Here is an 18190-nt window from a genome sequence, read left to right as displayed (position 1 = left end):
GGACTTCTGTAGTAACCATATGCATGCTTCTGGTGCCTATGGAAAACTGCCAGCGGCCCCCCATCTGCCTAATGATTGGGATGGCATTACTGAACATATGAGTGCACATTACCATGTGAGGATCACAAAGTGCCTACAGACCTGCCAGGCTGTAAGTAATTAACCTAGGACTGAGTTCTTTGCTTAAACTTAGTAAGATCATGCTTATGGCAACATGAGAATGACCAATGCACATTAAAACCACGTGAAACAGAGCAATTGATAGTGGGACTGGGGTTGGGGAAAGATGATGCCGAATGGATTTTAAGTATGTTCTACTTGACTCCTCAGACTAGAAATTTCTCTCCCCTCCCTACTACCCTTTCATCTGTCCGATGAAGTTTTCAATTTATTTCCTTTTGCTGGCAGTGTATTTCTGGCCACTTAAATCTAATAGGTGATCTTTCTTTCTCCAGAAAGAGATGGAGGACTCGGTTCTCACTGAACTGATCTCTGCATTCACTCTTAATTAGCTGAAGTACTGAAGGTGGCACTACTTTTTTGTAGTATTATTATGTCTCTAGGTCAGAGATGAGTGCCTGCATGATCTATGATTAGTAGCATTAATGGGCTATTTTACTTTTAATTGTTGGCAACAAAGGGTAACAAGAACTCAGGCTATTAATAAAAGCTTCATGATATAATTTAGAAACCTTTTCCCCAGACTTTACTTCTGCTCTTCCATTAGTATTATTTTTTCTTAAAATGGAATACAAAGTACAGGTAAAATTATTTCAGCCATGCCTGAGTTGCTCAGGGTTAGTAAATATGCAGTAAATAGTTTAAGACTAGTAAGATCTATTAAGGCTTTAAGATTGCTTAACTTCTGTCTAAACATTCTGTGTTTAAATTTTAGACTTTACAGTTGGAAGGCCTGCCCTGACTAATCAACAAAACAAATTTATTTAAACAGACCTTTAAAAGTTAGAATGATGGTAAGGTGGTGGAAGTTTGAATGGCAGTGAGTCAAAGTAGAAATTGTAGCTATCCTATACCAGGTTAGTTCCATGCAGTAGCTATGAGACACTGTTAACATATAGGAGGGATGCAATTAAAATATTTAAGTAAAAACAATATTGGTGAAAGATACACCTATCCTTCGTATGGCTAGATGAAGTTGCACTGAGTTACTGTCTGTCTCTACAAGCTGTGCAGCATCCTGCTATTAAGTAGTCTTTCTGTGTGTATGAAGAAGTACCTTGCCCTTCATTTGCTTCATCTAAAATTCAAATGCTCATTGCAGTGTGCAACTGCATTAGGAGTACTTAGTCAAATTAAATGATTCAGTATGGTAGCTTTGAAGAATCTAATTTCCATGTGGGGAATCATTTTTATCATCTGGCAAAAAGGCAAAACGTGAATTTTACGTTGGCTGCTTTTTTGTAACATTTATGTTGCATGGGGTTAGTTTTATTGTTAATCCAAACTCAAAGCATGGACCTGTTATTTAGCTCATAAATGCTTAACTAATGTTACAGCTTTTAAATGTACATACAGATATTAATTTGTCTATTCTGTTCTGAACTTCTCCTTTGCATGTAGGTTACTGTGAACTCTTGCTGGAGCAGTTCTTGTATTGATACAGTTTTGAACCATAATTTTATTTGTGATTTGTACCTAACTGCCTCTGAAGTGCCATTATGGTTTGTAAGATAACTATGCACGTACAGCATTTAAAAATATATGCATGGTGGATGTGGTACCTGGAGGATACCTGTGGTGTATTCAGTTTGTCAGTAACTTTTTTGTCATCATCTTCTGTTGCTGTGAATATTTATAAAAAAGAGTAATTTATCCCTTGAAAAATTTTGGTCTATTTCCAGTAATGAGGCGGGCCTTTCATAACCTTTACTAGTATTGGTTTTGAAATGCTGAAAATTCACAAACTTAAGAAGAAAATGGTGTCTAGGCTGCGTATTCACCTATCAATAACTAGTATTGACTAGTCAAGTTGGGTGGAGTTTCTTCTAGGATTGAAGCAAATTCTGTATATGGCTGCCAGCAGGTCACTGCCTCAGGCTCCTTGGGTGGATGAAAACAGGTTGTAACAACGGTTCTAAAGGAAAGCTCCAGAGAGCTGCTGGTGAAAGAACTTTCCCCTTTGTTCATATTTTCTACCTAACCTTGAGAACCTTAGATGTCATTCTTTTATTGCATTCCTTTTGGACAAATCTGGGCTGCTTTGAAGTTAACAGAAGCTTTGCCACTGATTCTAGGAGATCTGCAATTCATTGCTATGTATGGTTTAGTTCATGAATTTAGATTGCAGAACACTAGGTTTTCTGCCTTTTTTTTTTTTTTTTTCAATTATAAGGGGAATAAGGAAAAAATAGGTAAACTAACTCCGCATAAGGCAGCTATCAATCTGAAGTTTTTTGCAGGCGTGCACATGTTGCAAACAACCTCCTGTAAATCCTTTATAGGCTCTTAGAAAGCTAGTGCATAATTAACCTTTGCTTGAAATTATTCTCTTAACCAGAGAAGAAACCTCCCCAGATAAGCATGAAAAATACGATGGACATTTCTAGATGCTTTTTTCCTGAATATTTTATGGCTTATTCCCAAGTGAAATTGAAAACCATCAGGGCAGCAGCAGCCTGCTCTGGGAGGGAACTGGCTGAACAAGTATCTGAGACCTTGGGGTTTCTGTAGAGCCTTAGATTTTACATAGAGTCCAAAAGTGTGTTTCCTACTTTATAGTGTGGTAAAATGCAGTCCAAAATCTCTGGTGTAGCCAAGACATGCTCTTAGCTAAGAAAGGTTTATTCAGGAAAAAAATAATGCATGAAAGTGAAAATTCATTAGGTAGTTGCAAGAATGGGGTTAGAGTAGCGGATGTGGGACCATGTGCTGACATAAGCTATATCTCTGTGAGGTTATCAACTCAAGTTATTAACTGGACACTTCAGTTGTAGCCTTTGGGCAAATATTTGTTGAAACATAAAGGTTTTGTTGGGCTTAGCCTGGTTCCTTTTAGCTGATTCTAATCTTAGTTTCTCTTCTGGTGAATGCAAGCCATCAGCACTCTCAGGTGTTTTTAATACCTGGCTCTGGACTTACTGGAAACCGTCCTAAGTACAGGAGAATGTGACTTGTTGAAGCTTTTGCCTTATTTGGCTAGGATTCTGAGCATTAGTCTTGTTTTAAAATTCATATTTCTCTCTGCTAGCTGAGGTACAGCAGGTACTTAGTTATTTTAATGAGCGAGACTCAGCAGGACTCCTGGGAGCTATGGGTTCAAAGTTCAGCCTACAAAGTTGTGGGTGGGAAGCTGTTTCCTGCATTGGTTGTGTATGCTCAGGGATGCATTGTGTGGGTTTTGGTTTTTTTTGGGGGGGGTTGGTTGGTTTGTTTGGGATTATTTTGTGGGTTAGGGATTTGGTTTGGTGTGGGTTTGTTTTGGTTTTTTTTGTTTTTGTTTTTGGTTTTTTTTTTGGTGATAGTGCTTTTTGTCTTTTTCTAAAAAAGGTGCATAAAGATGGTGAGAGAATAGCTAGGGGAACTATTTTAAGGAGGGTGAATGGAATTCCAGGCATTTCATGTGAGAAGCATGACATGCCCCCAAAACTGGGCGGAGATGAGAACATAGGGCATGGATATGTCTCAAGGTGATGAATATTTTGTCTTTTATTTTTCTTTGGTTTACTATCTTCCCTGGCTATTGGGCTTGCAGCAAATCTGGGAATACAAGCATGTATGTCTTCTTTAGTTGTCTGTCTACTTTTTGGAGCAAATGTTCTTCCCCAAGTACGGTCTCTTTGTAAATGCTGCGGTTTGATATCCTGCCTATTAGGAAAAATAATGGTCTGAGAAGTGCAAGCTAAGTCCCACCTTATTACAAACAAGAGAAAAGCTGGTGGTTTTCACAGCCAAGCTTTACATCATTCTCACAAATGAATACTATAAATTCAGTGGGCTTTTTTGTGTTGTTGGCTTTTCTTCACAGAAATTTCTGAAATGCAAGAATTTTAGGTAAAAACTTAAAATAGCTGTGCCATGATCAAGGCAAGGATCGGACCAGTTCACTGTCTTTCTAATTCGTGGTGACAATTTTTGCAAATTTGCTGCATTCTTGTTGAGTATTCACTGTTCAGCACAAGCTGAGTACCTTAAAGAATGCACAGTTGAATATTGCAACAACTCCCAGATTTGTCAACAATTTTCAAGAGATCTTTATCTTCCCATGAAAGAATTTTAAAAAATGCTGGGGGGGGGGGGGGGGGGGGCGGGGGGGGTTAAAATTTTGGAAAAACTGTTGAGGCAGAAAATATAATTTTTTTTGTCCTGTAGACCTCTCTAAATCTTAGGTTTAAAGGTTCTGGATACAGACTGTCTTCCAAACCTAAGTGTTTTGATATTCCTGTCCTTCTGACATTCCTTAAACACTCAGTTCCAAAAAAGTTTTTGTATTATCTTCAAGAATCAGAATTTTAGGATGGTTTCATAGTGACCATATAGTCATTGTGTTATAAAAAGACCTATCCTGAAGCATGACAAAGAACTAGTATGAGGTTCTTCCAAATGGTTTTGAAATTTCTGTATCTCCCAGCTTTCCTAAATTTTACCCAGATGTCTGATAAACACAACATTTCAAGCAGTATACTAGACTTGGCAGACACTAAATTCAGCAGAATGTAAATTACATTCAATGTGTTTATATACCCTCTTGGCATTTTTCTCCTTCCGTAGACTCAGCATGCTGTTAGCCCAGTGAGTCCCATTTACTAGTAGGCTGGAATTCAACTGCATGAGATACTGTTTAAAAAATTCTCAAGCACCTCACTAAAATCTTTTGATATTACAAAAATTACTCACTACTTTATTCCTTTATGCTTTTCTCGCATGATTGTGGTGGGTTTTGTTGTTGTTTTTTTTGTTGTGTTGTTTTTTAGTTGTTTTTTTAATGTCACCAAACTGTGGTAGTAGGTGTTAAACAAAATATCTGTTCTAAAGTCCGCTCTAGTGGAAAACTGCTTTTAAATGACTTATATTAGCAGCTGCCACTTTAAGGCTTGTGTATAAGGATCTAAAAAAATTAAGAATTTCAGTTTTCAAGTAACTAACCTGTGTTTTCAACTCCATCTAAGCTCATCTCACTCCCACACAATGGTCGAACTTTACAAGTGTTTGAATTTCTTAATGCATTTTCATTTTTCACATGTTAGATACAGGTTTGACAAGTCATACATTGAATTACTGTAGCACTGAGTAATCAAGCTGCAAACCAGGACCCACTTTGAGAGCTGCCTTACTGACCTACAGGGAAAAAGTTCTCTGATGCAGAGAGCTTAAGGCCTTTCAGTGGAAGGCTGGAAACTATCAGTATGGACAAATAGGTGGGAGTATGGAAGCACAGAAATTAGGTGTTGGTCGGCATGCTGGGTAGTCATCTTAAATGCCCAAACCCTTATCTGCTGCTAAGGTTTTTGTAGGTATAACATATAGGCAAAGTGATCTTACGAGAAACTGAAGGGGATTTTTTTTATTTTAATGTTTTATTTTTTTAGAGTTATTAAGCAGCTCTCATCCTTGAATTGCAGTGTATTACTTGGATACTCTGCAGCTAATTCTCTCCTTTAATGACTTGTGGACATCACCCGAACAGAAATGAGAGTTAAATCCTGTCAGAGTAGCTTAACTAATGCAGACCCATTAGCTGTCACAGGTGTCTATGATTAGCCATTGGTTTAGCAATTACAGAAAAATGTTAAATACTCCCATTTGACTTTACAGAGTAAAAGCAATTTCAAGTGTTGTCAGCTTGCTAGTGCTTCATTAGAAGAATCTAGTTTTGCATATCTTCATAAAAAAGCAAACTCTGTGACTAACAGAATGAGTAAAGCATACAGTAAAACTGCCTCTGTAAGTAGTCTTTGGATTTTGATTTTTCTCAGAGCAGGCTACAGTTGTCAGCCTTTTCTCAGGAATAAAACACTGAAAGATCTCCATGGCTAAATTTAAACCTTCTAGGTGACACATTTGCTGTGCATATAGGTGATGGACTGAATAAGTGTCCTAGATGGGTTTGATAAGTCATGTTTGCTCCCTCATAGTTAGGAATGTCTGTCTGGGATGGGAAGAAGGTCCTGTTGTAGATACTGGCAGTATTTTGGTTGAGATTTTTGATGCAGGATGTAGTATTAAATTAGTGACAAGTTCAAAAGACTGGAATTCATTATGAAATACTTCATGTATCAGTAAAAAGAAAAAAATTTCTGTGGCAGGTAGCATGACAGGCTTTGAGGATAGCTTTTAGCCTTTAGGATCCTGTCTCATACTTCTGTACAATGTTTCTCAGTGTTGTGGAGCTGTGTTCATTCTTGCTGGGACTTAATAAAATAGGATGCACCAATGTCACTATTAATGAAAATCTGTCCGCATTGAAATTACGATATCCCAGATATGGAATATATCTTACTATAAATCATTGGCTGGAGTATAAACCTTAATGTTATGGATGTGTCCAAGGATGAAAATAGAGATGTTAATTTTAAAAATCTGTAATACTTTGAACAAACAAATCCTTCTTGTTACTGCATTTTTTCAATTTTTTTTAAAAATGGTGGAATATGGTTAGTCCCATTATGTGGACACGTTTATGTAACAGCTTATAAATATATATGAAACCCTTACTAGAGAAGATACAGTCTTTATTCCAGTGGTCTTAGTAACTTGCTGAGATGACAAATTTAGGAAAAAAAACCCATACACCCCGATAAATTAATGTCTCCTCCTCTCTTCAACATTTCAAATGCCAAATCCACCTAAAAACTTCCTGATAGGTATATAAAATTTGTACTTTCTGCTTTGATTTTTCTGTACTTTTTATTTGAGTCATCTTCATACTCACAGAGACATGGTAATTAATGATAATTACTAATTTATTGCTTTAGATGATAATGAAAAACCCACCAAAGTAATCAAGTTTCTTGCTGCTCCTTGTTTAAAAGGCTGTCCTGGGTTCTGTGCTGTAAACCTGAGCCTATACCTTTGGGGTTTAAATCCTGTGGTTTTTATTCCAAAGAATCAAAATGGTGTGCCTTGAAGCCATGCCACAGAATAAAAATTCATAAAACTGAGTACCAATGGAGTTTTAATATAATGAGCTGAAATCCTGCCTTTAACCTTTGACAGTTATTTTTCAGTATCTTTCATGTCTGTGTCAGCTTTAGTCTTAAATAATGATTCTGAGACATAACGCTGAGGAACAAATGTGTGTGATGTCAGGGAAGGTCAAATAGCTAATATTAGTGTAGTTCTAAAACATACCTGAAATATGTTCAAGTATAAAGTTTTTTAATTAGTAGATGACTAGGCTTTTGTTAATATTTGTCTCTTCCAAGTGTTGGCTTGAAAACTACTGTTTATACACGCACACTATGTGTGTGTGTATATATCATACCTAAGTTAGCCTCCAAAGTTGCCTTGATGCTGTCAAATTGCTTAGCTGGAAAAATTTGGGTATGCTTTTTTGCAGGATGAAGACTAGAAGGTTTTTAATGGCATTGGTAAGGAAGACAAAATATTTTTTTGGTGTTTCCTTTCATGTGGCGAGAATGACTTTTTAATTTTTTTTTTAATTAAGACTTCTTTTTAACAGGTTGGATTCTATAATTATAATGGCTTTTGAAAGAGCAGTATTAAATCAACTAGCCATGAATGGAAGACGCGGCGGGGGGGGCAAATTATTCATTCCTGGTATACCAGTGGAAGCAGCCATAGATGTTTCATAGCTCAAGTGAAGTTGGTCTGAATGCTTGTGGCAGTGCATTTTATCCTTCCATGTTCTATCAGCTGAAGGCTGTAAGTTTTGTAACAAAGGTACACTATCACTTGAAACAGTAAAGAATGTGCACAGTAATCTCTCCAGAGACCTGGCACCCTGTAAAATGATCCCCTTCTGTTTGAATGGCTTTATTAGATATCCCTTTCTAGCTGAGAGAGAGAATCAGCATTTATCTTCCTTCTCTTGTGCTTGGCAGCGGCAAATACTAAAAGCTACTTGCGACGCTGCGTTGGTCCCTAGCATTGGGCCATGGAGACTCCTCAGGGCAGGGCATACGGACTGTTCTGTGTTCATAGAATAGTTAGGACAGGAGGCTCCATTCTTCCTTGATCCTTAGCCACTTATGCTGTGAACTGCTTAAATTACCAAAAAGTAAAGGTAGGAGTCAAAAACAAGCAAACAACTGCTCTAACTGTTAATGCTGTCAAAGGTAATGTTGAAGATGGGTTCCTGAAGAATCCTCTCAGCCTCAAGGAGTCTGTCCCAGTGTTTTGACCTTGTTTTGAGGATTGCTACTGGAATGATTGGCTCTTGCTGCTTCTGTCCAGACTTCATTTCCCAGAATTGTTAGTTATCAAAATTCAATTATCTATGAATTAGTTTAGTCTTATTTCCTTGGAGGTGGCTTTATTACCTTCTCAATCTCAGGAAGATTTTTTTCTCTTAGTGCAGATCCTGGTTTAGACATGGTGCTCAGAAACTGCTGAAACTTGTCAACCGAGTATGTTGCTCTGGTCATGTTCCCAGTAGCTGATATTAAAGCCATCCCAAGTGGTCTTTTCAGGGCATTTTCAGTTAGGTGTCCAAACCCAAACTCTGGGTGTCAACTCTGACATCTTCCAATTCTAATCCAGGTACTAGTACTAGAGTGAACATCCTACAGTGGTCATTAGCAGTCAAGTATACCTTTAAGGAGTCCTTATATTTTTAAATGCTGTGTCCCTACCAACCAGAACTTTTATTTCTTCAAGCTTTTCTTTCCCATATGGTTAACCTTCCATAATCCCTAATGCTGTGCACATTATTAACTTTTTGTTTATGTTTGAGAGAGGTGCTTTGGAAGAATACAAAACAAAGTATGAATTTCTCCATTCTTCTGATTCAACGACAGTGAATCCCAAACACTGGAATGACATTTCTGGAACAAAATATTTCCTCTCTATAGATGCTTATGTTACTTTTATGAAACCAAAAGGATTTTACTGGATGACAGTAAATCATATTGATGGCAACAAAACAATAGACAAGTTACTGATGAGGAAATGACTGCCCCACAAAGTGTGCACCTGGATAGAGGGGTTTAATAGAATCAACAAACCACTACTTAGAGCACTTTCCAGTGTTGTTAAAGGTTCTGTAGACTGACAAAATGCCCCATTAGCTTAATTCTGTTCATGGTGGCTTTGTACTTACACTTAGAGAAATCTTCTTGTCACTAATTTACAGTAACAGTGTGGGTTGTTGCATATATTTGTCTCCTAAACATTAGCATATTTCTTACCCCAGGCTCATATTTCCTAATAACTCATTATCAAATCAGATTTGGAAAAGGGACCGCTGAATTACTTAGCTAGAATGCAGTCATAGGTTTGGCCTTACTCATGACCTTCACCAAATAATAAGAGGCAGCTGCATACATCTTGTGCATGACAGGAATGTTTAATCTCCATTCTCCTCTAATACACTAGTGTAATTGAGAGTGAAATGCATAGAGTCATATTGTCCCTTCCTTGCACACTGCAAAAATCACTCTAATCATCCTCTGCACTGAGCTATATGGTATGGATTTTTTTTTATCCTTGGAGCTGAAATACTTTTGTAGCTAAAATAGGTCCTAACAAGGAGCTCCTAACAGTCTACAAAAATGAGAAATACCTTTGCTTTTCTGTTCTCTTCAGACAATGCTTTGGTTTACTGTAATAGTAGTGGGAAGTTAATGTCATTTCATGTAACCCTTTCAGAAGATTGATTAGCTCTAGCTGTGCTATCTGTAAGGATAGAGTTGTGACTTGTTCTAAAGAGCAGATCTAACTAAAACTCAGAATTTGTGATCTTTCGGCTGAGGCTTAGAAGAAAACCTGAATGAAAAGACGCAATGTTGAAGCTTCTTGCCAAAGAAACGTTAGGTTTGTCAAAGTTTTGCTTTATGGCAAAATTTGTGTTTAGTGGTTATCCTAAAATACATGGTATTGATAGTAATACTTTCCAATTACGATCCTATTTACTAAATAGACATTTTGGCAACTGGTATTTTAACATATAGCTGATAATTGATGCTCTAAATGTTAATGATTATTGAAATCTTATGTTTTAATGGTTTTGTGGCAAAGGTATGTACTGTAAAGGAATCTACACTTTTGTAACTACATGAAGAAAAAAAATAATCAAATAGGAATTGAGTTCCCCCAAACCGAACTGCTTTATTCTGAGAAATTCAGCAAGATTCCCTTGGAGAATACACCTCTTCCCACACAACGAGCACTTATGGATTAATTTCTCCACTGAATAATTTTGTGACCTTCTCTATTAAAGACATCTAAGTTATGTTTTCTTCTTTCAGGTCAAGATTGAGTAATACATAGAAGAGGCCTCCTGCAACCTAATAATGTAAGTGTGTATTTCTCATATAAACATACTGCTCTGTTACCGAGATGAGACCCATCAGTGATCTTTTCACATGAACAATGGAAATTAATAACATGAGCAATGAACAAAGAAATTAATAACAAAATCCACACGACATGTATCTGTTTCAGTACCTACTTAAGCAGTGTTTGGAAACACTTTGGGGGAAAAAAACCACCCCCAAACAGATAAGTCATGTAACAGGAACCTCTGTGAGTCTCTAAATCTACCTGCCTTGTCTTTGAACTGGGAGCACAATCTTGTGCATCAAAATGTGGTAGAAAGAAACAGAAGGATTACAATAGATCCGCTAATGCAAAACAGCATTAGTTACTCAGTACACAGGCTCTGTATAAGGCTCTTTGTTTGAATAAGATATTAGGCTGGAGAGTCCAACCCCCAGTAGAAAGAACTGGGGTGACGGTTATTTCACCATCTGTGATTGAGCTTATTCTTCTATATCTCTTGCAAAAATGTTTTAATCCAATCACAATAGCAGATTTTATGAAGTCAAAAGGCTTGGCATTGGTAAACAGAGTACCCTCCTGTACACCCTAACCTCTGAAAAGAGATTGACTTTCTGCTGAAATATGTTGTGAGGTATGCTCAAATACAAACCTTCTACTGCTATCTTCTGCTTTCCTGCTGGTAGCCTTCCGCATCTTCTAATTCTTCACCAAGCTAATGTTGTTTATTGGGGAGCTGAACTGTGCAGCTGGTGTGCCTATGAGAATTCTAAATTTAAAGTTTAGTCAAGCCAGAATATCTCCAGACTTCAGTCTTTTCCATTCAAATGAATGTGGCAATAATGGGACCCCAAGTGGTCATGCTAGTGAACTGGTAACTTAATAGTAATTCCCTGAAGAAATCATGTAGTAAAATCAAGACCTTTCCATACTGAATTGTTAGTTTTGCAGGGAAGAAAAGCCTCACTGGTTTTAAAGCTAAAAGAAAAATCTTAATATAAAACTATCTTCACTTCCTATAAGGAACCACCATGATACTTCCAATTTGGGAAGCAAAGAAGGTTCTAATGTTTGGTTTTTATTGGTCTTGTTATGGTACCCCTCTTTGATAGGGTTGGGTTTGTTTTGGTAAATTGCAGTGGAGTACAATGGAAATGATCCAAGAAAGCATGAGATAGAGTATGTGGCTGGCAGTACAATGTATTGAAGTATCAAAGCCTTGGGAGTATCATCAATTAATCATCTAAGGTCTTGGCTATTGGGGGTGGGGGGAAGTATGCTATGTTCCCATTCTGTAAATAAATTTCTTAGCTAATATAGAACTGATAAAAAGGAGTCTCACTTGATTTGTCATTTCTTGAGTACTTCTCAGGATCCAAATTCCCAAGAGTTGGGGTTGTTTAGCAAAAAAACCAAACCCAAACCAAAAAAAACCTTATGTCCTTAAAAACATAAATGACCATCGCGAAGAGGGGAAATAGTCTTTTTTTTTTCCTTTTTTTTTTTTTCCTAGACCTAAACAGAACAGCTAAAACAGAACATACTGAAATTTAAAAAAAGTTTCAGGTTAGATAAGAAATACGGCAAGGCTAGTTAAGCATGCAAATGGATCAGAAACTCAATAATCTTCCCATTATGAATATGAATAGGTTAGGGTAAAACTTCTGTCAGGCAACCTTGCAGCTCTTAGGTTCTTTGATCATCTTGGGTGAGTAAAATGGCTAATACAGAAATGACCTGGGTTTATCGTGCCGTAGGGTGAAAATATGAACTAGATAATATCCAGAGATACTTGCTTGCCCTTTGACTCACTGAGCAGCATAAAATGTACATGCTGCAGGAGAGTAGGATATCGAACTTCTCCCGCTTCCGTTTGTATTTTTATGAAGACAAAGAATTATCATCCGTCAGTTTAAGAATAAACCCATTATTAAATATGTAAAGTGAAAGGAAAAATGGTTCATTTGAAAAGCAATGGATACACTTTGATTAATTGTTAAGCATTATGTAAAAAATTGTTTTGAAATTGCTACTTGTGCAGTAGTTTAGCTGTGGAATGAGCAACTCAAGCAATTGATGTATTGGCAGACACGTACCTAGGAAATGAGTTCTAAATTATTCATTCTGATAACCAGCAGTTATCACATATGTTGATATTCATCCCTTTTTCTTTGTATAAAGCTGTGGATGGTCATTATCAACTCCTCTTGGAAGTAACTATTGCTTCTTGGTGATGGGGAAAAGTTGCCTTTTAATTTTGTGCTTTGTTCAAGGAATATCTACTTCCTTAAATGTGACTGAGATGTTTTCCTTTTTTAAACAGGTCACTTGCAATAGGGAAACAAAATTTAAGGTTGTACCCTCTTCGTTTTCCATAAATCTTTTTTTCTTCTGGTTTTCCCCCTTTAAGCTATGCTTTACTCTAGAGAAATGAGGTCTTGTCCAGCGGAGGGATAGTCAAAGCTGACCAAATAGCAGGAGACGTTTTCATTTTAGTGACAGAGAGGAACAAATATATGTGTCATCCCTGATCCTAGCTTTACAATTACAGTGAGAAAGAGGCAGACACTAGAGACTGAGTCTGTTAGAGCCAGCTTGCTCCACAGAGGAGGCAAGAAGAGATAGTTGAATGCTGGGAATAGTGTGGTCTTTTCTCCCTTCCAACATGATTTTTGTTTGTTTGTTTGTTTTTGGTTTGGGGGTCGTTAATTTTTGTTTTGCTCTCCCCACTCCCCCCTTTCCCCCTCCCCTTCCCGTGGAAAGGGGCTGGAAGGTGGTGTAAGTACTACTTGAGGATGTTTTCACTACCTGCAACAAGCAATGCTAATAACTTGTTAGTTCTATACTTACATTGGAGATGTGCAAGGGTCAGGTGCTTCTCTGTAAGATGAGCAGCAGCAGATTGTCAGGGAGCATCAATATTGTCTTGTCTAAAATATACAACATATTCCAGATAGCCAAGTATACTGGGTTTAGTCTCTCTTTCGAATGTGTGCATATGATTGCTAAAATGCAGTGGCCTGAAGCTATTAATCCATTGAAATGATTCTTTTCAACTCTCTTGATCTTCAAACTACTCTTGACAGATAAGAAATATGCTATTCCTTATCTTATAATCAGATCCTCTGTAGGGTACATCTGGAATAGTTGTGTAATATAATAAATTTTTTTTCCATTTAATTACATTTTTTAAATTTTACTGAACTCCTAATATTTTTTTTAAAGTCTGAAAATAGTGATTGTATCATTTTGGATCTCTGCAGGATAGTGTACATAGTGTACTGCTTTTGAGACAAAGAATTTATAAATGAACATTAGCGATTTTAATACATGATGTATTTGACATCAGTTTAGTGCATCAGATAAGAGATGCTTGTGACTATGCTTGCTGAGAATAAACCAGCTGGTATTTATTTGGGAAGTATTCAGAAAACATCCTCTTGTTAATGATCCATTGCATGATCTGGCATCTGGTAAACTAATATATTGTCATCTTTATGGTGAAAGTTACCACAAATCATTAAAGATGTTAATAACCATTCAACTTCTCTATGTTTTCTAAAATACCCTAATTATGGTAAAAATTGTTCTTATTAGCAACAATATTGAATAGTGGTAGCCCAAGACCAGTCTCATAGTAGACTCTGTTAGCATAGACAATAACAAATGTTAATTCCAGAAGTAGTTTCCCTCTTAAACAAGCAGGTGGCTGTGGTTAGAGTTTATTTGCTGTATTGCACATGGTAGGATACAGTAGAGTCAGTTTTTAATAGAATCCTGTAATTTAAACTATTTTATTGATCCCTTCACTGAAGAACTGAGCGTCTGGAGCCATCTTGACTTGATTATATTTGTTTCAGTGAGATTTCTTATGGTGAGAGTTATTTTTTACTTTTGAAACTGTGTATGTGTGCCCTTGGACGTGTAACAAAGATAATGTCAAGATGCTTTAGAAGCTTCCAGAGGATACAATTCCAAATGTAGTTCAGACTTCCTCAGAGGCTTGCCTGCGTTATGACAGTTTCCCTTTCCTGTTCTGCAGTTGGTCAGAACTTAAAAAGTAGCGCTCAACTGTTTTTGATATTTCAAAGAATTGGTAAAAATAATATTTTTTCTAACTTTTAGAGATTTGGGATTCAGGGTGATGTCCAGATGACACAAGATAAAAATTTTAAGTTTTTTAATATGCAACTTCAGTATACTTGTGATAGGTAGCTACTTAAGATTATACGTTTGGTTTAAAACACCCAAATTATTGAATCAAAACTTGTTAAACTGGTAGAATTATTAAAAGAGAAATGAAGGCTCTGAAATAGATGGGACAAGACTTATTCCTTCACTGAAATGGGCAAGTTCAGGCAATAACATTTGAAGATGGAATCTCTAAGACCCACTTCAGCTGTCAGAACCTTATTGTTAGATCCTTCAGTTTAGTTTGGTGTCAGTTTTCTCTTTTAGTGGACTTTTGAGGTAGTAGATAGGGATGTAATGCTGGTGATTTAAAGATAGATGGATGCAAAGCCTATTTTTGAAAAGGCCAGGTATCTCTGTCCCTCTTTCTCTATTTGCACAATAACTGTCTTTCAAATGCATGTCACTTTTTAAAGTTTATATCACTTGTTGCAAAGGTTGTCGTAGTGTTTTATTGTCTGTCGTAACTATTCTCTGTGTAAAGCATTTCTTCCAACATTCTCTTTGAAGATGACCTTTCCTTAGCTTAAGTTCATGCCCTTTGTTGTTATATTTGACACAAGCTTCTCCTATAGCCTTACAAACTATACCTTTTGTTCTTTTACAAAATCCTTGTGTAACTTGGCAAGATTTGCTGTTAATTTATTTTTCCAAAGGCTAGACCCCATTCCTCTAAGATTTGGGGTTTTTAGAAATTATTATTAACCCAGATCTTCCAGTACCTGCATGAGCGATATGTTTATTTTTGCATATTTCACATAAAGCAGTGATTGGAAACATGAGCATTGTTCCACATGTACTCCGAGTCTCATATATATATGCAATAGATAATGTTCCTCTTACATGTTCATAAATGAAATCATTCAAAATTATATGAATAAGTACTATTTGTTGCATTTGACCCCACAGTACTATAGGATTAAATTTTCAAGTGTTTTTTTTTTTTTTTTATGGTAGCTTTTACTACATCTTTTACTTCATGTAGCTTTTACTACATTTACTACTACTTTTTACAAAAGATGTTTCTGTTGAATTGGCAACTAAAGAAATGACCCTTTTTATGGGCATGATCTGCACTAGAAAAAGTCAGTTACATACCAAAAGCAATCTAGCACTTTTATCAACTGAATTGCTGTACAGGTTCATCTGCCTGCTTTAAAAGTATCCCTACAGAATGGTAATTTGTCAAGGTAAATCTGTTTGACTTTTATTTGCAGTAATTGGTTTAAGTTATTTTTGGTTCTGTAGGAATGAATTTACCATAGGAAGAGAACAAAAAAAATCTTCAAGTTCTTTGTTAGAACTGTTGCTAAACATCTTTTTAACTATCTTAAATTGTCTTTTGTATTTGAGGGCCCAGTTAGCTCTTGTGTTAAGGAGTCTCTCCTGTAATAATACATTCATAGGAACTAGACATATGGTGTCCCTTATTCCTTTATGGTTAATACTTTCTGTAGTGTCAGAACTGTTTACCAAATTGCTGGGAAGTACTTCTCTTTTTTTGAGTCTCTTGGATATCTTTTAATAAAAATACTTATTTTTTCCTTATTTTTTCCAAAGCTAAGCTGCCCAGAGTCTTGAGAAGGTTCTATTCTGTAGTATAAGGTAAAACTGATCTGATTCTGATAAAGTACATACTACATGTAGGATGTAAGTCATCTGACACTCACTGGTTACTTGAACACTTAACTAAGTAATCGTCTTAATAGTACTGTTACCACTTACCCACAGTTTGTTAGTTGTAGTGCATCTTCTATGCCTTATCACTCCTTTTATGCACCTCAGAATTCTATTTGTATCTATAGAACTTCATTGTTTATCTTCTGAAATAAACTCAAACTATGAAATTTTCATGCTTTTGTTTGTGCCTTGCTGCAGGGCTCATTGCAAATGTCTGTTGATTTCTTTTGCCTTCCTGTAAGGGAAGGGACCGATTTAACAATTACCACATGAAATTCAGTTTTGCACTGCACAGTAGGATAGAAAACAGGCTTTCTAAGGAAACTATCCTAAAGGTTGATTAGATAATCATATTTTCCTTAGAATTCTGTAATTTTAAAAATTAAGTGTATGGAAGGATTATGAACTTTATTATAAATGGTTTTGAAGCTTTTCATAGAACAGTATTGTTAATGTCTGTGACAGATGCTGCTTTTGTCTTTTATTAAATACTGTAGGGTTGTGGTGGGTTGACCCTGGCTGGACCCCAGGTGCACACCAAGCTGTGCTATCATTCCCTCTCATCAGCTGAACAGGGGAGAGAAAATATAACAGGCGGCTTGTGGGTTGAGATAAGGATAGGGAGAGATCACTCGGCAATTACCATCACAGGCAAAACAGTCTCAACTTGGGGAAATTAATTTATTATCACCGTCGCTGATGGGCTTGGCCTTGGCCAGTGGTGGGTCTGTCTCGGAGCCGGCTGGCATTGGCTCTGTTGGACATATGGGAAGCTTCTAGCAGCTTCTCCCAGAAGCCACCCCTGTAGCCCCTCTCCTACCAAAACCTTGCCATGCAACCCCAATACAAGGATGCTATTGGAAGGATTATTCTCATTGTGCAATTTAAGTTATAATTCTTTGGTACTTTTTAGCAAGCAATCCTTCTGTTTTAAAATATTTTAGGATATTATTTCTTCTTTTTGGTTATAGATAAATACTTTGGTTATTTCTCGTGTCCCATCAATAGCCAGTCCTGTGCATCAGTATTGCTTGCTATCTTACTGTCACTCCTTCTTTTCTGAGGTTTTTAAAAGTTTTTTATTATTTAATCCTGGTAATAATCCTTCCCTCTTTTTATCCCAAGCCCAGCTGTGGAAAAAAAACCCCAAAAACCCCAACAAAACACCAAATATGATCCATCTTACTGTTGACAAAACATTAAGTCAATGGCAAGGATATTGACTATGCAGAAGTACCGTTAGTAAACCAGCTTTAGCATTGAACTGCATTGTTAGTTTGTATTTCTATGGTGCTGGATTTTACTTAGATGATTTGAGCAAGCACTGTCTGTCTAGCTTTGTCCTTGAGGAAGGTACTTTGTTTCAGTGTCCATTGTTTGACTATATTTTCATATTTGAGTTCTGTGCCATCCACGAATGGGAAGTTGAACATACTGTTTAATTACACAGATATATCCAAAAGGGAGGTGATCATATGTTTTACTTTTTTTTTTTAAATGCAACACCGGTTCCCATATCGCTGTCATTTCCTAATTCTGCACAGTAAAGGGTCATCACCATGGTGTACTGTGGTGAAAAAGCAGCAGCAAGTAGGAGTTAGTAGTGACTTCTTTATGGAAAGAGACAATATTATAAACGTGTCTAAGGAAAGCATTTCCATGTTAAATGATACAGTAGATCTAAGGATTCTTTCTGAAGATGAGGAAGAAAAATCCTGACTCCAAAAGATTATTTACATATATGGACGTATGCACACACACAACACTGAAGGTTAATTGTTAGATCTTGCCTTTGTCTGTGGCATGTATTTGGGCTGTTACGCACAATAAAATCCAGTGCAGGTTCTGCTGTATAGGGATGAATAAGGCATTCTTGTCATAAGGGTCTAAAGAGGGAGAAATC

General features: G+C 36.7%; 1 protein-coding gene across 2 annotated transcripts in view; it reads left to right on the top strand.

Annotated features, from left to right (window-relative positions):
• The window catches only part of FHIT (fragile histidine triad diadenosine triphosphatase), a 632268-nt gene that overhangs the window by 120641 nt on the left and 493437 nt on the right, over window positions 1-18190 (top strand). For both annotated transcript variants that reach the window (XM_049826730.1, XM_049826731.1), the window contains one exon: window positions 10386-10432. The gene's annotated coding sequence lies outside the window, so the exon portion shown is untranslated. The remainder of the gene's footprint in view (window positions 1-10385; window positions 10433-18190) is intronic.

The sequence above is a fragment of the Accipiter gentilis genome, chromosome 23 (genome assembly GCF_929443795.1).
Source record: "Accipiter gentilis chromosome 23, bAccGen1.1, whole genome shotgun sequence".
Taxonomy (NCBI): domain Eukaryota; kingdom Metazoa; phylum Chordata; class Aves; order Accipitriformes; family Accipitridae; genus Astur; species Astur gentilis.
This window is presented reverse-complemented; position numbering and strand designations above follow the sequence as displayed.